Source organism: Eptatretus burgeri, chromosome 1, assembly GCF_056783735.1.
Source record: "Eptatretus burgeri isolate ZD-2024b chromosome 1, Ebu_testis_v1, whole genome shotgun sequence".
Taxonomy (NCBI): Eukaryota; Metazoa; Chordata; class Myxini; order Myxiniformes; family Myxinidae; genus Eptatretus; species Eptatretus burgeri.
The window spans coordinates 146411805-146434304 of record NC_140961.1 but is presented as its reverse complement, the minus strand read 5'-3'; the positions used below and the strand labels follow the sequence as shown (position 1 = coordinate 146434304).

Below are 22500 nucleotides of genomic sequence, written 5' to 3'. Positions count from 1 at the left end.
TTTTTTTTCTACTCCATTAACCCCAACCTTCTTACTTGAAAGTTACTGTTTTCCTTGCCTTCCTCTCTCTTCTCTTTCTTGTTTATTCAAATCTCCCCTCACTCACCCCTGCTTATTCAGTCTGAGTGTGCCTCTCTGCCACACTGTCGGTTTGTTGCCTTTTTGCACTCTGTCATTTCCTTCTTCCATCTTGTATAGAAAAAAAATAGGTGATGTAATATATTGTAACAGGCTCAGTCTCCCGAAACAGACAACATGAGGACCATGGAGAATTCTCTCCCAAGATGTCGAGCGGTGAATGTGCATGCGTGATAATCCACCAAGATGGATAGTTTTACGAATTTCATCGCACACCCGTTTCAGAGCCCACACAGTTACGTTGAAAGAGGGAATTTACATATCTGTCAGACAGAACCATGGCTCAAAATACACAGCAAATCATTTAAAGCAAACAGGTTTAAACAAGTAAAATAGACATAAAATGTCATAGACCACATTGTTTTCACAAATTTACTGCATTGAGTTAAAGGGCAAGCCCATATTTCTGTACAATTAAAATGGCCGCCAGTCTTCCAGTGGGCCATCTTTGATCAAATCACAAAATAAATAGACGGGCACGTTTACGCCATCATGTGCTGTGATTTTGCAAAGTTTGAACAAAATCGTACCATACATGTTTGAGAAATGTTTGGGGACACATTTCACTAACAAAATGCCCAACGGTTGGCCATCTTGGAACTGATTTTCGAAAGGAAATGAAGTGCTTATGTAAGCTATCATTCCTTATCAGTTTGTCAAGTTTGAACAAGATCGGCAAATGCATGTCCGAGAAATGGTTGAGGACTTGTACAACACCAAGTTTTTAAAAACTAAAATGTCCACCAGTCAGCCATCTTGGATCTGATCTCAAATAAAATGACGTGCATATGATGTGTTGTCCTTTGTGCCAAGTACGAATAAAATCAGTCCAGCCATGTCGAAGATGTGGTTGCGGATGTACACATGGACATGAAAATCAAGACCGATTCCATAAGCCCCTATTTCGGATGAAGTCTAACAGAGGCTAATAAACAATGAAATGGGAACAAGGGAGATGAAATATTAAAATAAAGAATGACAACTGAATGGCATGATTAAATGGCTGTAACAGTATCTCATTTATCTTTACACTAATCTCATCACAGAGGACTCGGTTGGGAAAAGAGGACGCATGTTGGAATGGACAAAAATATAAGCATTTGTGTGGGTCTTCCCTGAAACACCAAGAGCACAATGCAGGCATGCATGCGGGCACCTCTCATCATCTTGTCGAATCTCACCCATGGTCGTCTGTTGACGTGCTGATGGCTGAGTGCTCCAGGCTCTGTGGGGCCTGGGTAGTAGTTCAGGGAGGAGAGATCATCTTTGATGGTCTGGTTGTGTGTCACAGCACAGGGAGGAGAGACAGGAGTCCAGTGTCACTGACTCTATCTTTTATGTCAGTCCGTCACTGTCTCTCTCGATCTCCTACTGAATCGCTTGAGGGAAAAAACACACATGGCCTGATGTAGCAAGCACCACCATCCCTCCCCACCTTCACCTCCGCCGCTCAGCGAGTCTTGCCCTGGACTTCCGATGTCCTGTATGTGCAAGGTACCACATGCAAACCCACCATACATATTGTAAAACTCGAGTTCATCCTCTGCAGTAACACACATTGAATACCCATTACTGAGTCTGATTAATGGTATAAAAGTACAATGGAGATGATTTAAAGATAAAACACAATTGGAAGAAAGAGAAAGACAGAGGATAAAGAGTCACAGTGAATCTAACGAAACACACAATTTTGGTCGATGCGCATCAGGTTTTACACTTAGGCGAACGCTCATAAGGATACAAGTCTGAAGACGACAATGGTTCACGAGCAGTATTTGACGATGTAGATTGTTTCAGAAGTCAAGGATGAGACAATGTGATAATTTTTGACCAAGTAAGAAAAATTATCAACATGATGTGGTACGGGTGACATGTTATTAGCTGCAAAATGTCGAAAACCCGGTTTCGTTCAACAACTTTCAGAATTTGACCTTTGCATAACCTTTAAAGGTCACAAAACAATGTTGTGGACATTAAAATAAGGAAACAGAATACGTGCTATAGATTATTGGATTTATTTCGTCGAAGAAGATCAAAAACCCTGTTTGATTCCCACAACTTTGAAAATTTGACCTTTAAAGGTCAAAGGTCAAGGATTATGACCTTTGGTGTAAAACTTTCTCTGGAACATTCCAGGAACAATATAACGTCATATAGGCTATATGAGATTTCGCACTCCTCGGATTATCCATACTTTGATGAAATCAGCGTAAAAACAAACTTGAAGGGGGCGCCACGGGCAAAGTTTTCGAGATAGAGCAAATTGGTTTCAAGACTTTCGATGGGGAATGACCTCACGATTATGCATAAAAAATATTGTCATCCTTGCTCTTAAAGTTTGGATGGTTGAATGATTTTTATGTCAAAATCCGCAATTTTCTAAGTTCGTGACCTTGTGACCTTGACCTTGGGACGAAAATGAAAAATCGGACAGTGACAAGTTTTAGATAATTCATTTTGCTATTCAAATACCGAAGAACCCATTCCATTCAGTAAATTCCCTCGGAGAAGATATATTTATAATCCGACTACCCCCCTAAAAATGGCAATTTTTTGGGCGTGGCTCTGCCCACAATGGGCGTAGCATGTCCTCATCCAGGAAAACACAACTAGACAATGATATCGAACACATAACCAATTTTCATCAAGATCGGATCAAAGTCCATGGAGTTATGCTCTGGACAGACAGACACACAGACAAGCCGGTAGGCAGACATGGGTAGTCGATCAAGTCGAATTTCGTCGTTTTTCAGCCGTTGCTAGCCAACAAAAGCGTCCATAGCAACGGTTCTTTTTCACACATAACGAGGACATACCATGAACCTACCATACCAGTTTCAAGTATATCTGACCCACAGTCTGAGATATAACGAACTTCGATTTTTTTTTCTTTTCCACCAGGGTTCATTCAAAGTCTATCTTCTCCGACAGTTTTCATAGGATCCGGCTGGAAATTTTTGACAATATGGCTGAATGTACTGCCCACAGTCACTCGTGGCCCGATTTTTGATTTTCGAAAAAATATTTTTTTATGATTTCTTTTAATTTCAAAGTCCCGTTGCTAGGCAATGGTGGTGTCCAGAGCAACAGATCTCATTTGCACACAACTAGGTCATGGTATGAACCTACCAACCAAGTTTCATCGAAATCGCCATTCTATTAACTGAAATCGCCATTTTAAATACTGATAATAAGGGTAGAACAAACCTCAAAAAAAAAAATTGAAATTTTTTTTTTCGACTACATCGACGACCCAACAGAAAGACAGACAAACATATCGACGGAAATATTGATAATAAGGGTAGATTCATTGACTACCCAACAAGCCGTTAGGCGGACATGGGTAGTTGATCACGTCAAATTTAATCGTTTTTCAGCCGTTACTAGCCAACAAAAACGTCCATAGCAACGGTTCTTTTTCACACATAAGTTCATACCATAAACCCACCATACCAGTTTCATGTATATCTGAGTCATAGTCTCTGAGATATAACGAACCTCGTTTTTTTATTGTTTTCGACCAGGGTTCATTCAAAGTCTATCTTCTCCGACAGTTTTCACAGTATCCGGTTGGAGATTTTTGACAATATGGCTAAATGTACTGCCGGCAGTCGCTCGTGGCCCGATTTTTGATTTTCGAAAATTTTTCTTTTATGATTTCTTAAAATTTCAAAGTCCCGTTGCTCGGCGTTGGTGGTGTCCATAGCAACGGTTCTCATTTGCACACATCTAGGTCATGGTACGAACATACCAACAAAGTTTCATCGAAATCACCATTGTATTTACGGAGCACTGAACCGAACAGACAGACAGACAAGCCGGTAGGCGGACATGGGTCGTCAATCAAGTCGAATTTAGTCGTTTTTCAGCCGTTGCTCATCAACAAATGCGTCCATAGCAACGGTTCTTTCTCACACATAACTAGGACATACCATGAACCTACCAACCAAGTTTCATCGAAATCGCCATTGTATTAACAAAGCCCTGGACCGAACAGAGGGACAGACAGACAGACAAGCCGGGAGGCGGACATGGGTAGTCGACTACCCAATAGAACCTGACACGATGGGCCCGTTCGATGGGGAATGACCTGAGGATTAAGCACAAGAAAATTCATGATTCCAGCTTCAAGGGTTAATGCTGCTGATTGTTTTTTCGTTAAACTCCACCCACTTTTATAGGTTTTTCGGCCGTTGCTAGGCAACGGAGGGGTCCATAGCAACGGTTCTTTCTCACACATAACTAGGACATACCCTGAACCTACAATACCAGTTTCATGTATATCTGACTCATAATCTCTGTGATATAACGAACTTCGTTTTTTATTGTTTTCGACCAGGGTTCATTCAAAGTCTATCTTCTCCGACAGTTTTCATAGGATCTGGATGGAAATTTTTGACAATATGGCTGAATGTACTGCCCACAGTCGCTCGTGGCCCGATTTTTTATTTTCTAAAAAATAAATTTTTTATGATTGTTTTAAATTTAAAAGTCCCGTTGCTTGGCAACGGTGGTGTCCATAGCAACGGTTTTCATTTGTACACAACTTGGTCATGGTAGGAACCTACCAACCAAGTTTAATCAAAATCGCCATTGTATTTACGGAGCACTGGACCAACCAGAGGGACAGACAGACAGACAAACATATCAACGGAAATACTGATAATAAGGGTAGATCAAATTTCAAAGTTTTTATTTTGAAAAAAAACTTTTTTCGACTGGATCGACTACCCAACAGACAGACAGACAGACATACAAGCTGGTAGGCAGATATGGGTAGTCGGCCGTTGCTAGGCAAAGGAGGGGTCCATAGCAACGATTGTTTCTCACACATAACTAGGACATACCATGAACCTACCATACTAGTTTCATGTATATCTGACTCATAGTCTCTGAGATATAACAAACCTCGTTTTTTAATTGTTTTCGACCAGGGTTCATTCAAAGTCTATCTTCTCCGACAGTTTTCATAGGATCCGGCTGGAAATTTTTGACAATATGGCTGAATGTACTGCCCACAGTCGCTCGTGGCCCGATTTTTGATTTTCTAAAAATTCATTTTTTATGATTTTTCAAAATTTCAAAGTCCCGTTGCGAGGCAACGGTGGTGTCCATAGCAACGGTTCTCATTTGCACACAACTAGGTCATGGTATGAACCTACCAACCAAGTTTCATCGAAATCGCCATTCTATTAACTGAAATCGCCATTTTAAATACTGATAAGGGTAGAACAAATCTCAATTTTTTTTTTTTTCGACTCGATCGACGACCCAACAGACAAACATATCGACGGAAATACTGATAATAAGGGTAGATCAAATTTCCAAAAAATTAATTTTTAAATTTTTTTTCGACTGGATCTACGACCCAACAAATGTATCGACGGAAATACTCAGGGAAGAAAAAAAATTCTCAAAATTTTTTTTTTTGACTAGATCGATTACCCAACAGAAACATATTGACGGAAATACTGATAATCAGGGTAGGAAAAAAATAAATCTCAAAAAAAAAAAATTTTAGATTTTTTTTTTCGACGACATCGACTACCCAACACACAGAGAGACACACAGACATAACGAATATAGTGGTCACTCTGGCTGGTGCTCGTGAACCAATAACTGTCAGTAGGGTGGATATACTGGTTCTGGCTCACTTTTCCCCATGTAATTGAATGGGGGATTTTCAGCGATTCCCTTTTTTTTCTCCTAAAAATAAACCCCCTTTTTATCCCAAGGTATATTTATTTGTCTCCCCTTTTAACCTGGAGGTTGAACCTCATTGAATTGAACACCTGGGGGTTGAACAGCTCCCTCATTGAACCTATAAAGATTTGTTCATTCTCAAATTCCTTCAATAGTTTAATTTTCTTTGCACAATAATCCCCATCTAAAATATTTACAAACAAAACATTTGAATCTTTATATTTTTTTAAGATACCCCTTTTGTGCCATTAGGAAATGATAAACTTCTCTTAATGCTCTTGTTTGACCACCTCCTGAGCCACATATCATTTTGAGATTATAGTAAATTGTTTTTTCATTGTTCAATTGATAACCATCAAAGTTTTCAGTCCATTCAAGGATATTCATTTTTTTCTTTACATCCTCGAACTTACTACTTTTTAAATTGATTCGCTTATTTGTTTTATTTACCTTTGTTTTAGTTATTTTTTCAAAAAGACTTATTTGATATTTTTCACATTCAATATGTTTTCCATTTATATACCAAGACTGAGATTTTCTCCACTCTTTAGTTTGATTAATACTTGGTTTAACCATTTATATATTGCGAAAAAACGCGGCGGTAGCCCTTAAAAAAACCCTAACCCATCTTCCCATCGTTAAAACACAATCTATTTTATACACTCTATCATACAATATCCATATGGAACACAATCTATTCCATTATCTAAAATAAATCTCTTATCATCAAAGGCTCCTAATGCCTTTTTATTTACTTCTTCACTATATATGTTATGTTTATAACTTCTTATTGTATTCATTTTCCTATCTACTTCTTTCTTATTCATCAAACAATTATAATAATTTCTAAAAGTTGTTGATTTCTTTATTACATATTTCTTTATTCCCTTTAACCGCTTATCAATCTGATCACCATACTTATAAGCATATGCCTTTGCTCTCAATCCAATAAACTCACTCATTACTTTTCCACCCAACTCATCCTTAAACTTACCAATAACCTTTTCCTTCTTTTTGGAAAATAACTCACTCTTCTTGCTGAAATTACTTGTATCATATACTCCAATATTTTTCTTCATATCTTCATAAACATCATCAGTTTTCATATCTAGGATAAAACTATCAGTGTTCATATACAACAATGAAACATTTTCACCATACTCTTTCTTTAAGTCATTATACAAATAATCATACATCAATATCTTTGATAAATCAAGAACTGCTGTTCCAATATAAATTGGTTTATCCATTAAAATACTTTCCTTTTTCATATGAATTGCAGAAAAGTTCTCTGAAAAAACCTCTTCTCTCTCAAAACTTGGTTTATTTATCAATCTCGAAGCTTCTTTCCAAGATGTTGCGAATCTAATGTTTTGCCTGTTTCTATCATTTTCCATAGTCTTTCCAAATACAGCATTATTCATTAATTAATAAAAGTCCCCTTCAAATTTTACTTTTGTATTAGCTCTCATATCTGTATTGAATTTAATATACTTTTTCACCCAAGGACTTTGTTTAAATTTTAAAACTCTATGAATTTTAGCTACTCTCAATCCTTCTCTCAAAAACTGTTTTAAGCTTCTCTGATGCAAAACATATCGCTCTTTATCATAGAATGTTGTGAATAACTTTTCTGTTGATTTACCTTTAATATTAAAACTTTTTATGATAATCACTTAACCATTCTTTCTTTGGGGTTTCTTTCTCACATGCAAAAGGAAGATCTTTATGCTTATTATGAAGATCACTCGGGTACCTCAAATCAACTTCAAAATAATAACCTTCTTCTTCGTCATTCAATTCCTCTTGAGAAGAAATAACAATATTCATCAAAGCCTTTTCATAATCCTTTTCTTCCACCCACTCTAATTTACCATAAGGCAGAGATTGAGACATTGCCCATCCATACAAATTTTTACCTCAAAATACATCAAATAATTACTATCTTTTTCACTATCATAATTTGGAAGATATTTATTATTTGCTTTAGCATATCTTTTTGAACATACTTGTGATATTCCACCTCTCTTGGACTTCTCAATCATCAAAAGCATATCAACATCATTGATTAAATCTATATCTTGTTTTGTCATTTTCAACATTGCACTCCAAGCTAAACCAGGAGCTGTGAAATAGTGGGCAGGATCTAATCCATAACAATTTTTATTATGACAGAGTGATATAAAAGCTTCAAACACATCAGCTAAAAATAAAACATCTGTTTTTTAGATATAAATCATGATATTCTCCAAGGTTCTTTATCTTAAATATTTTCCATATTTCTTGTGCGTGTTTATATTCCTTATCACTTATCTCTTCTTCATAAAGGTTATTATAGAAACTTTCTTTTGAAGGAAGTTGTGTTTCTTTAAATCTCATAAATGAATCCATATAATCATAAGGATAAATTCCCTTACTTGTAAGAATTTTCTCTTTACTTTGAATTTCATTCCTTGTTTGAATTTCCTCTCTCGTGAGAATTCCTTCTTTAATCAGAATTTCATCTTTAATCAGAATTTCCTCTTTAGTTAGAATTTCATTCATTGTTCGAATTTTCTTTGTAATTAGAATTTCATCTTCAGTTAGAATTTCTTCATTAATTTCCTCATTAATTAGAATTTCCTCTTTACTTTGAATTCTCTCTTTAATCTGAATTTCCTCTTTTGGAAAGAATGAATGAAGATTTGGAAAAGAGTCCGTGGAGCTTAGATTTGATGCGAGGTAGGCGAGTGGTGTTCCCATAAACTTGTAAGAATCTAGAAACCTAATACGAGTTAAAGGTTTTGTGAATATCATTTTTGTAAATGAAATATACTTTTGACTTGTGTTTGTTATGGCAGAAATATTCCCTGGTGTTTTTGAAAGTTCATTTATAAATAGATGTGTATCATAGTTGGCGCTGTTGTGAAGAAAGACTGGAATAAAAGAAGGTAATTTATAATTAAGATTACAACAGGAATGAGCGGGACCTCTATATTTACCAGTAAGATGACAATGATTACAACTTTAGACTCCTTAATTTCCCCCTCACAAATATGACAGATATTGTTCATTCTAAATTCTAATTTTTCTTCTTTGGTTAATTTCATCGGTTCATTTGTTTCTTTCATTAATTTAGTGAGTCTTATACAATCCTTTTCTAATCGTTTTACAAACTCTTGTGAAGCTTTTTTTCCACGATAATGTTCAAGTTTGTTATACTTTTCTCCAACAGATGATTTTATATAATAACAGAAACCACAAGGAATATGTTTTTGATATTTATTTGTATATGATTCTTTTGGATTAGGAGAAGCAGTATTTATCTTTTTAAGGATGCACTCAAAATCAGCGTATATCACAAATGGGTGCATGATAGATTTATTATAATCTTCAAAAGAAATCTTTTCACCAGGTTTAGGCATTGTAATTACAGCTGATTTATGATTACTACAATATTTTGAATGTTGTTCTAATCGTTCTTTTGTATGAAATGAATTAAGACATCGCTTACAAGGATATATTTTGTTTGCTGTTCTGAATACCTGAGAAGAGATTAATCTTGATAAATTATTGATGTATGTGTTATGTGAATTTTTTCCAACACTAAAATATAAAAGATCAACGTGTGTTTCTTCATTTTTATAGTTGTTTGAAATTTTTAATATTTGAACTTTGTTTGTATCCGTTAATCCATATACATTAATAGAAAGATAATTCTTTTTCTCAAATTTAGGAATATCTGTTCGTGGCATTGGGAATTTAAAATCTTTAATGTCCAAGGTATTCTCATATTTCATATATTGTTTTACTCTTTCTGAATTACATTTTGGTGCATGAAAGTGAGCAAGAACAGACCAGAGAAAACATTTATTATCATTGTTCTTAATATTAACAACTGCCTTCTTTAGTTTTATTTCTTTTGGTAATTCAATATAAGAAGAAGCTTTAAGAAGGTTTGATTTTAGAATGTGTATATCTAAAAAGATGATTTTTTTTAATATTGAATCCACTTCCTACCACTGTATTATCAACATCCTCCTCTTGTCTTGATAGTTCTTCATAAACCCCACTATTCAAAAAATCTTGAAATGATGTTATAAAATGAAGATCTGTTCTCATATAAGGAGTATGTTCTTCATCTTGTCTTTTCATATTCATTTTCACTCCCATATAAAACTTTAAAGTTTTCATTTCTTTTAATATCTTTTTAATAAATTTTTCAACATCGGGTTTCACTATTTCAATTGATTCAGCTATTGATGATGGACCGGGTTCTCCAAATTGAAAAATCCTTATTTTTATATGCCCTTTAAATGCCCCATCAGTGTTTTCAATATAATAGTCTCCCTTTACTTTAAACTCATTTTTCTTGTGTTTTTGTGATTGAAGATGTTTATTATAACTTCTCTTCAAAACATCCTTTGAACAGATATCATAATGTTTTCTTTCCAACTCAAGAGGAGATATTTTATGAAATAGATTAAATGTGTGTTTGTTGGTTCGGAGGTGTTTTCTATAATGTTTATATTTGTGATTACAAACATCGCAGTATGTTGTATTCACCATATTTATATAATAAATCTTTGCTTAAACTAAAATTTTCTTGATGAAAATTTCGTTTATTTTACAGGTGAATCTGTGCTTAAAACCATTTTATCCTCCAACTTTTTCACTTAATAAATACAATGTTTCAAGACACAAAAGACAAGTTTCCATCAATCTCTTCATTTGTTAAATATACTGAGAAATATGTCAAAGATGTAAAATTGAACAAAGATAAATATAAGAACTATTGGATAAAAACAATTATGGTAAATAATATGAGTTCTTCAATTTCCTTCAGTGGAAGGGCTTTTAGCATACCTGGTAGAACATCAATTAAAGTATCTCTAACAAAAGTTTCTCCTCTCCTTCTGGTAATATATTCAAAACTAGAAAAAGCAATGAAACAAGAAAAGGTATCAAAAAACAAAAACCTTATGGATGAAGCTTTAGAAAGAAAAGATAAGACCATCTGTAATATGCAAGGAGAAATTTGTATTTTTTTCAACAACCCTAAAGATGTAAATCCTGATGAAATAAAGGATGTTAACATATCAGGTGAAATGACATTTCGTTCAATAGTAGTTAACGATCATTTTAAAATTACCTTTAATATAAAAAATGTTGTCGTTGAATCTGATAATGAAAAAAAGTATATCGATATCGATGGTAATATTATTAAATATGAGCCAATATACAACTGAAAGTACAGATGAATTTCAGTTTAAGTAAAGTTTTACTTTATAAATATGCTCGACTTTCCTGATTCTCCATATGACAAATTTGAGAATTGTCCTGCGTGTGAAAGATGGTGATTAAACAGGGTCAAAAGCTTATAAACAATGTATATTCTGTGATTATCTTCAAATTAATGATAATAAAAAATATAAAAAGGAAAATAATTCTTTTAGATTTACACAAAAAATGAATTACTTTGCAAGATTGATTAGAGAAATGAATGTAAAGTATGAGGGTGATAACACACCTTTCCTTACAAGGGAAGAAACTGAACGTATAAGAGAAATGTTCAAAGGATTGTTGTTATATATTATTCATGGATGTAATTTTCAGGGAAATATCAACACAAGATATTGTATAAATAAAATAATGGATTATCTTGAAATTAAACTTGAACTTAGGATAAAATATAGAGTTTCTAAAAAAGCCAATAATAAATTAAATAACCTGATTTCCAAATATATAAATGAATGATTTTTTACCCATTTGGGAAAATAAGATAAAATTTAACAACCATAAAAATCTCCCAAATTCATTAAGATGTCTCATAGTTGGTTCAAGTGGATGTGGAAAAACCTGCTTACTTTTAAAAATGCTCCTCACTCCCAACTTTTTAGATTATGATAATTTAATAATTTTCACAAAGTCGAGTTTTCAACCAGAGTATCAACTACTCTCACAAGGTTTTAATGCTGGTCTTCAAAAAGAAGATATAATCGGTTTATTTAAACGTCAAAAATACCTATATGATTATAACATTGAAGATATAATTCAACTATTTTGTGATACACAGAGATGTAAAAAGAAATCAAATCCTATAACTTGTATTCTTAGTGATAATACGGATGGTATACCGTCTCCCCAAGATTTGGATAAATCAAAAAAGAACCTCGTTATCTTTGATGGTTGTGTTAATGAGAGAAACCAAACGGTAATGGACAGCGACTACACAAGAGGGAGACATTCTTCTTGTAATTGTATTTATCTTAGTCAATCGTACTTTCAACTTCCTCGTCGTTCCATCAGAAACAATGCTAATACTTTTATTTTATTCAAGTTAAATTCAATAGATATCAATAATTTTTGGAGAGATAATTGTTCTACATTATGTAGTAAAAAGAAATTTGAGGATTACATGAAGCACACGACTGAAAAATATAAATATATTGTTATGAAACAAGATGAGATATTAAGGGATATATTTTTTGTTTTATAAACAATTACATATATAAATGACAACTATTATTGTAAATCTTGTGGGTAAATCTGCTTCTGGAAAAAAAACTTTCATAAATCAAGGTTCTTGTGTAGTACAAATGAGAATATTGCAAATTTACTTGAAAAACACCCCGTGATACGCATTGTATCAACAACAACTAGAGCAATAAGACCTGGAGAAGTAAAAGGTGAAGATTATCACTATATTTCAGTGGAGGAACATATGCGATTGAGGAATGAAGGTCAAATATTTGAGGAGGTTTCTCTTGGTACAACAAAATATTCACATTGTAAGAGTGAGTTAAGGAAACTAAAATCTGGTGTTGTTGGGATATTAGAAACTAATCCAGAAGGAACGAGACAAATTATTAAACATCTGAGCGGAGTGAAGATTTTATCATTCGGTTTTGATGTTGATGAAGAAACTCAACTCAAACGTATGAAAAGCAGAGATGCAAGTATTAGTGAAGAAGAAATTACAACTCGCATTAATGTTAATAAAGAATTTGATGAAATATTTAAAGAAAAGGATTTATTTGAACACATCTACTTGAATGATGAAGAAAAGCAAAATTTCCCTGTTGATCTTTACAATTCATTAAATGATATTTTACAATAAATAAATGGATGCAAAAGAAAGAGCAAGAAGATTTAAGGAACATCAAGAGTTGGTTTCAAAAGTTGTAAAACAGCAGGAAGACACAAAGAAGAAACGCAGACAGAAACTAACGGGCGAAGAAGCATTTGAAAGAAAACAAGAGAAATTTTTTAACCACTTTTAAAAACTTCCCAAGAAAAAATGAAAGATGTTTCCACAGTTCCCACAGTAGAATATACTCCTAAAAAACTTCAAATGTTAAACGATTTTGATCAAATGACGGAGGAAGAATTAGAGCCATCCCGATTCACTGAATCGAAAGCTTTACAGAGATCAACATAGGCTGAAAGCAGCCCCTGCCGAAACTCTCGTCTGCGTTCGGTGAGGACACGAAGTGCAAGGATACGGTCAATCGTTGACCTCTTTGGTGTAAAGCCTGACTGCTCTGGACGCTGGTGCTCAAGCAGATGGTGGCGAACCCTATCGAGAATTATCCGAGCAAAGACCTTGCCCGGCACTGAGAGCAGCGTCACCCCTCGGTAGTTGTTGCAGTCTTGGCGATCACCCTTCCCTTTCCAGAGAGGGACAACAAGGCCCCTCTTCCAGTCAGTTGGGATGATGCCTGTGTTCCAGGCAGAGCACAAAACTGCATGCAACGACACGAGTGCAGCATTTCCACCAGCCTTGAGAAGTTTGGCATGGATGCCACAGATCCCTGGAGCTTTTCCCCGTTTCAACTGGTTCACCGCAGCCCGTGTTTCCACAAGCGTAGGTGGACCACAGTTGATTCGAGGGTCAGCAACAGGGATTGTAACACCCTTGACGTCCAACTCGACAGTTGGGGGATCAGCCTGGTACAACCGCTCAAAGTAACCGGCCCAGTGGGCCTTCACTTCAGACTCCTCTGTCAAGAGCCTACCACTCTCTGCTCGAACTGTAGTGCTCCGAGGGATGGGCTTGGATGAACGTAATGCGCGAATTCCCCTGTAAGCGGGACGAGAATCACCTGTCCACAGGTGATGCTCTACCCCCTCACAGATTCCTCGCACATAGGCCTCCTTGTCCACCCTCAGTGCACGTACAGTTTTACGCATCAGCTCCCTGAACAGCTCAGCTCTGCCATTCAGCCTGGCCCTGCGACTCTGGTCAATGGTATCCAGTGTCCCTTGAGAGACAAAATTCTTCTTTGCCCTGTGGTGAGCTCCAAGGCATCCACCGGCAACATCAAGGACGGTGGTCTTGAAGGCGCTCCACAACTCTTCAGGACCCCCCAAAGCACCCAGATCCCCCAAGTGTCCACTCAGCCTGTTCGCAAACTCCTCAGCTACTCTCTCATCCCTGAGCTTGGCAACATCCAGCCTCTGCTGGGATGGTACCATTCTCCAGGATTTAAGTTGCAGCTTTAGAGTTGCTACAACAAGCCTGTGGTCAGTATTGAGGAACTGAGCACTCCGGTAGACCCTGCAGTTCTGGATCATCCTCCAACGACCGTCAATGAGGACATGGTCAATCTCCTTTGCCACACCGCCAGCGTTGGAATACCAAGTCCAGCGATGAGCTTGTGGGCGCTGAAACCATGAACCAGCCACCCTAAGTCCATGACTTCTTGCAAAGTCAAGGAACTTAGTGCCATTCTGGTTCATAGTTCCTGAACCATGGGGACCAACACACACCTCATAACCGTCCCTATCAGTTCCAGTCGATGCATTGAAATCCACCAAGACTAGAAGTGTATCTCGTCTGGGGCACTGATCATCCACAGACTCGAGTGTGGTGTAGAATGCATCCTTCACGGTGAGATCACTCGCATCAGTCGGAGCATAAACAGAGACCAGGGAAATGACACCGAAGGAGTGACGAATCCTTAATCTCATAATACGCTCATTGACCGGTGTTACCTCAATTATCATTGGGGTCAGCTTATTGGACACAGCTACAGCAACTCCTTGGGTATGGTAACCATCAGAGCGACCAGACCAATAGTAGGTGTAACCACCCACCATTATCTCGCCGCAATCCGGTCTCCGAACCTCAGAGAGAGCTGCAATCCCGATGTCCAAACGCTTGAGCTCAGATGATAACAGAGAGAGGTGATCATCCTCTCTTAGGGATAGGATATTCCAGGCACCCACCCGAAGGGACCGCCTCAGATTAACCCAAGGAGACTGCCTTCTGGTGGCCGACACCTCAGCACCACTCCGACACACTCTCCCGCAATCTGACCCAGGGATGTTACCCCGTGGTTTCCCTCCCATCAAAGATTGGGGGTCCCGAAGGCTTTGCCCCAATCCCGTCATCCGGTGAGCTGCCCTGCGAAGGGAGGCTGCACAGGAGGTACTCCCACGGAGTGGGTTTTCAGATTTTTTTGCGTTTTTGCGTTTTGCGGAATGAAGGGTTTTACGGTGGCTGGAGTGCAAATCCTGCCACCAACCTCCTAATAAGAAGTGACCCAACTGCAGGAGGACGTCCGCAGACACAGTTGGGCACTAGATATGGATGGCCGTTGGCTCACAAGGAGCTCCTCCGCCCTTTGACAGGTTTTGTTTTTAATCCTGCTGGGTGTCCATATCCAAACACCCTCCTCACCAGAAAACCTGGTGGGAGAGACGGTTTAGTCGCCGACAACCCGACCATGGAACAGGTTAGTACAGGTTTACATGGTACCTGTAGCAGGTCACAGATCGAACCTGACCTGACATATATTCAAAAAAGACATTCAAAAACATACTTCAAAATCAACGATTAAAGTTAAAAATAACTACAAGGTTGATTTCACAATTGATAATTCATTTAGAGAGTTATTGGGTTTCTCCTCAAAAAAGATTGAAACTAATGGGACGTTTTACAGTGATAATGTCATTCAAATATCCTCAGGAATAAATTCGGTGTTAATTCACTGTGATTTGATTGATGGTGCTTATAATGATGGAAAAAAAACAAATACAATATTTTCATTCAGCGCATACTCAACCCCAATTGGTTATAAATTCAATATGGAACATAAAAATTTGGTTTATCTCCCTGTGTCAGGAAAAACCATACACAGAGTAAATTTTAGGATAACCGACCAAGATAATCGTGTGATTTCTTTTAATGGAGAAGTTATATCAATCAGAATTCACCTACGTGAAGTTTTCCAATAAATAAATACGATGGTTATTGTGAGGAAACACGAGTTGGGAAAATATAAAATAATTACAGGGGATGGGATGTTCCTTTCCCCATACTACAAGGGTGAAGGTATGTATCTTGGTAGAGTATACTATAAACCTAAGAGAAAAAGGGGTGTTGGACATCAATTTAGAGGAGATGGGATAATTGATACTCTAATGGGTATTGGTTCAACTATTCTTAAACATAAAGATCTAATTGGTTCAACTGCTTCTGCTGTGGGAAATGTAGCAGGTGTTGTAAAGAGCATAAAAGATGCACAGAAGGAATCTCATACATTACAAGCAATAAAAGAAATTAAGAAAGGCAAAACTCAGTTGTCCCCCCAAGAACGACAGAAAATAATTCAAATACTTGGATCAGGCTTTCAAAAGTTTTAACATCTTTTTTCCTAAATAAATACAAGTATGGAAGCAATTGATAGTATCTATGATTTGGATGATACTATTATTATCTCAAACTCCACTGAAAAAGAAGATTACTTCAAGGTAAATGCAATAACTGGAACAGACTGGAATACGAATGGTACAAAAAGTTTTGAAATAAATAATCAACAAACCTATTTGAATCTCTCCGAAAGTTTCTTGTTGTGTAAATTTAAATTCACTAAAGCTGGGAATAACAAAAACGCTACACTTGTAAATGATTTCTTCTGGAAAATGTTTGATAGTGTGCGTTTGTATATTGGAACACAAGAAGTTGAAGCGGTTGATTATGTCTCTGCTGTATCTGAAATGATAAAATTTACACTCTATACATTCAGTGATAGAATGGGAAAGGGGTCTGTCGAAGGTTTTATTCCTGATATGCCAACGGGAACAAACACAGACCCTGGATATACTCAAAGGAAAGGAGCGTATAATGATGATACAAAAGCAGAAAATAGTTTTACTGTGGCAGGTCAGGTCAGGTATGGGAGCATGTGCCAGAACAGCGCGTCGCTGCGTCCACTTTCCGCCGGTACTCCAGGGGCCTCCGTCTTGCCATCCCCCAGGCAGATGCCAGGCCCATCCCCATCTCCTTGAGATGATGGTCAAACTGTTGCAACCATGAGGAACGTGGTCGACCCACTGGCCTCCTCCACTCATGAGACTCCCTCGCTGAGAGAATCTGGTGAGCAGGATCAGAGTCAGGAAAACGAGCCACATGTCCATACAGCCACAACTGACGCTCACGGACTATGCAGGTAACAAATCTCATCCGAGTCTCTCTCAGCAACCGCTCGTTGGACACAAAATCCGACCAGCGATAGCCAAGGATTCTCCGAAGAGACCTGGTACAAAGGAATTAAGTCTCCGTCTCAGATCCTTGGTCAGAGTCCAAGTCTCGTACCCAAAGAGCAAGACTGGAAGTACCAAGGACCTGAAGACTCGGACTTTCGTCCTCCCGCACAGGTACAGGCAGCGCCACACCCCATGATCCATTGAATCCATGACTCCCCAGGCCCGACCCAGACGTCTATTGACCTCTGACTCAGAGCCAGCAGAGACATGAATATCACTGCCAAGGTCAGTGAATCTCTCCATGACCTCAACATCCTCACCACAAACAGACACAGACAGGACAGCAGCATCCAAGATGTCACCGAAAGCCTGGATCTTAGTTTTGACCCAAGAAACCCGTAATCCCAACGGCTCCGACTCCTCATTCAGCACCTCGAGGGCCCCCAAGAGGATGTCTAAAGTCTCCGCAAAGATGACTGCATCATCTGCATAGTCAAGGTCCGAGATCTTGACATTCCCAAATGACGCACCGCAACTTGATCTCTCCGACATCCTCCCTAGAATCCAGTCCATACAAGTGCTGAAAAGTGTGGGGGCAAGTACACATCTCTGACGAACTCCAGTAACAACTGGAAATAAGTCAGAGATGGTACCACCACACTTCACAGCACTCTCAGTACCAGAGTAGAGTTCAGACATCAGATTGATACTGACATCAGATTACTGTGGCAGTTCCTCTTAAAGGTATATTTGGATTTTGTGATCATGATAAAGTTCTGTATGGTCTTAAAATTAGATTTCAACTACAAAGGAATGATAATGAAACTCGATTGCTTTTTGGTGTTGGTAATGCTTTTGGTGATCAGAATAAATTTGTAATTGAGGAGATGAGTTGGTATATCAGTGAATATACTCCTAATCTTAAAACAGAAGAGATGTTGAATTGAAGACTTAACTCAAAGAAACCACTCAGTGTATCATACCTCAAAAGCAGATGTCAACACGTTAAACTCAACCAAACTACTTACACGTGGAATTTGGGTGTTCTGGAAGGAAAGCCACGATATCTGTGGATCATTTTTAAAAAGCCAGATGGTGATACTGCGACTGATAAGAATAATGCATTGAGTGATAATGCTAAGGTGAAACAACTTCGCGTTTCTCGAGATGGAACATTTTATCCACAAGATAGATTGGAAATTAATTGGGAAAAAAATTATTTTGCTGAAGCATACAAGTCTTACCAAAAGTTGTGTGAAAGTAATGGAAATAAAGAACCTATTTTAGATATGACAGCATTTAAAAGTTTGTATACAATCTATACGTTTGACCTGAGTGCTCAAAAGGAAACTATAAAGTCTAATCGAGTGGATACTTCCCTATACATTGAAAGAGGAGAGAGTGAAGAAGTTGATACATATTGTTTGCTTTTTGAAGAAACAGAATTGCAGATTAATACAGATAATGGTCTGATGATTAGTCTCACATAATTTTTTGTTAAATAAATGAGTGGCAAAGTACCAACTGGGGTATATGTTAATCAAATCAATCTTCATTAACTATCATCTTGTGTTCAAAATCAAAAGCCTTGTACGATTAACGTTAATACAATTCAGAGAAAAGGAGCAGTAAGAATTGATGTTTTGCTCACAAGAGAACAGGTTAAAATCTTGAATGACACTGGCTCACTTAACATTAAAATGACAAAACCAATGTTGAAAAAATATTTAATAAGAGAGACGAGTGGAGGATTTCTCCCATTTCTAATTCCTTAATTTGCTGGTTTAAGTGCGGTTGGAGCATTGACGGGTGGTATTTCAACACCGGTGAAAACGGCCAACAAAAGGAAGGCTCAACTCCAGGCTCAAAAAGAATTGGAAAGACATAACAAAGAGTTGGAGAAACCAATTAGTGGAAGTGGTGTAATTGTAGATTTTGCTGAAAAACTTGAAGGCCTGCCTGATAAAGCGAGATTGTTAGTTGGAGATTTGCTTTCTTCTATAGCACAAGCAGGTGTAAAATTAACGAAAAGAGGTAATGGATTATATCTTTCTAATAAATAAATGAGCATTGATGAGTGGTTGAAAGAATTTGGAAAGAATACAACATCAAATTTACAACTTGTCAAATATTGTAAGAAATTAAAAATTCATAATGTGGTTATTTGTATGAGAGATGAATTAACAAATGTGCCAAAACATACAAAGAATATTATTATGAACTTAGAAGATAATAATGGGAACGGTTCTCATTGGGTTTGTATTTTTAATAGTCAAGACAAATATTATTTTGATAGTTTTGGTCTTCCACCACCTGTTGAAGTCATAAAATTCTTACAGAATGGTGTTTATCAAACATTTCAAGTCCAAGAATTAAATTCCAAGTGTTGTGGTCAATTATGTCTATATGTGTTATTTCAACTCAACAAAAATAAAACATTTTATGATATTATTTTTAATCTAATATAAATGACTTATGTTGGTAAAGATGGTTCTATCTTTGTTGTATCCCAAGAACTGGTAATTGATTTATCAAATTATTACACAAAGGCACAAGCTGAATGACATAAATATAATATAACCAAAAATATTAACATGAAAAATGCTTATAAATTAAAAAATTATCCAAGCCCGACTGACGCGAATGACTTGGTGAGATTCAGCGATTTATCACAATATATATATATCCTTAAATAAAACGACCGTGTATTCTAAAGATACAGAAGTGTTGATATTATCTCCAGGTCATACAGAATTCACAGTTCGAATTAAAATAATTTTTTTATAAAGAAGGGCGTATCGTTTGTATGAGAATAGAACAATGGGGGTATGATATGAATGATTTCGGGTATAATTGGTCATTTTAACCTGGTCATCAAAATTAACCTCGAAGACCTGGAACAATTAAATCAGTCTCGTAAGGAAGAATATTATCCACTTGGTATCGAGAATGAGTTTTGTGGGGCCACGATTAGTAAACAACAAATAAAAGAATTTAATAAGGGTAAATATAATAATGGTTTTGCCCTTGTTTATCTCATGAAAACAGAAAAAACAGGATTATATATAATAAGTAAGGAAATACAAAATGATTTAACTATGGGAAGATGGGGAGGTGTTTCGTGCCATAATATTATTCTAACATATTTTTCTAATACATAAATGACAGCAAGAAGGCTTGAAGAAAATTATCATTTCTGTGTCCAAGCATACCTTCAAGAAAAGGGTATTCGGTATTTTAATAAATATGTTCTACAACATAAGAATGAGGTATTTTCAATAAAAGATTGGCATTATGCTGATGTTGATAAACCGACAACTTTAGATTTAATTAGAATGTTAAATAATGAAAAAATTATAAAGTTAAGAAAAGGTAAGGCTCTTTTAGAAATTCAAAAGAAATTTTATTGGTTTCCTGTTGTAAAAAAAAATATTTTGGATACAGGAATAACAAGAAATCCTGGTGAATATATATATGATATTCTATGGGGTGTAAGCGATTCAAGGATAATAAGGGATGAGGAAGGAGTTGAAGAAGAGAGGGAAGAGGAGGAAAAGGAGAAGAGAGAGAAGGAAGAAAGGGAGAAGAGAGAGGGAGGAAAGAGAGAAGAGAGAGAGGGAGTAAAGAGAGAAGAGAGAGGGATGAAAGGGAGAAGAGAGAGAAGAGAGAGAAGGAGGAAAGAGAGAAGAGAGAGAGGGAGGAGAGGGAGGAAAGAGCGAGACAAAATAAATGTCGAAATATGGAAACCAGTGAGATTTTAAAAGATTGGTGGTATTACAGAAAATAACTCAACCCACCGAGGAGGAAAACAAAGAATTGACAAGTCTATTTGCAATATTTTCTTCAAGACTATTGACATCGCCAAGCTATTCATTTTAATTCAAGTTTTTCATTTTTTTTTTTTTCTTAAATAAATGGAGGAGAGAGTGAAGGCATTTCTAAGGATTCTTTATGTTTTAAAAATTAAGATTCAAATGTGCATGTTGGAAACTAAAAAGGTTTTTGCACTCTGCAGGAATAAATGCACTCGCACTCGCATAAATAAATGAGTTATTTTCTCAAATGTAAAAAGAAAACTAATACTAAAAATATTTCATATATTAAAAGTAAAAATAACAGGGTTATACAAAAAGGTATATGTTCGGTATGTGGTTCAAAAAAAAATCAATTTATCTCCAAACACAAACGAGGAGGAGATATACAAAAGTTTTCATCAGGAAGTAAATTTACAACTACTGGAATACCAGGGGAATTACATCTTCCAGGGTATTCTTTCTGTGGTCCAGGCACAAACTTAGATAAAAGATCAGATGAGGCAGACAATCCTAAATCCTGGAGTAAGTCTATGAATAGAGTTGATGATGTGTGCATGAGACACGATATTGATTATGGGAATACCACAACGTTGGAAGAAAAGCATGAAGCCGATAGAGAAATGTTGTATAACTTGTCTCTGATACAAAATCCAACCTTGAGAGAAAAGGTTGATCGGTTCATTGTGAAGAAGATGATCAGTGCTAAATTGAAACTTGGACTTGGAAATTCAAAAAACTTATAGGCTCTAATGATGTCATTAAGACTGAAGAGCAATTAGCTGATGAATTTCATAAACCAATATTCACAAAGTTTCATAGAAGGAAAGTTTATTCCAAGGAAGTAGATTATATCTGGTCTGCTGATTTGATTGACCGCTAACAGCTTTAACCATTATTGATTTGAGGAGTAGATATGCATGGATTGTACCATTAAAAAAACAAAACAGGTAATACTCTTATGTTAGCCTTTCAACTGATATTTAATAAAAGTAAGAGAAAACCAAAAAGATTGTGGACTGATGAGGGTAGAGAGTTTTATAACAAGACATTTATGAATTTTCTAAAAAATAACAGTATTACATTATACAGTACCTTTAATGAAGGGAAGGCAGTTGTTGTTGAACGTTTTAATCGTACCTTAAAAGAGACTATATAAAAAATTCACACAACTCGGTTCACAACAATGGTCATCTTTTATTCAGGATATTGTGGATAAGTATAATGACACGATTCACACGTCAACAAATATGAAACCATCAGAAACATTTACAAAATTAAAATATGAAAAAGAGATTAATGTCAGAAAACCTAAGTTCAAAGTTGGTGATATCGTAAGAATATATAGGTGGAAATCTCATTTTGAAAAAGGTTA

The 22500-nt window shown here is 36.4% G+C and overlaps 1 protein-coding gene across 1 annotated transcript in view; it reads left to right on the top strand.

Annotated features, from left to right (window-relative positions):
- Positions 1-22500, top strand: part of LOC147035705 (sulfotransferase 1C1-like) — a 110302-nt gene that overhangs the window by 24403 nt on the left and 63399 nt on the right. The gene's annotated exons all lie outside the window — the stretch shown is intronic.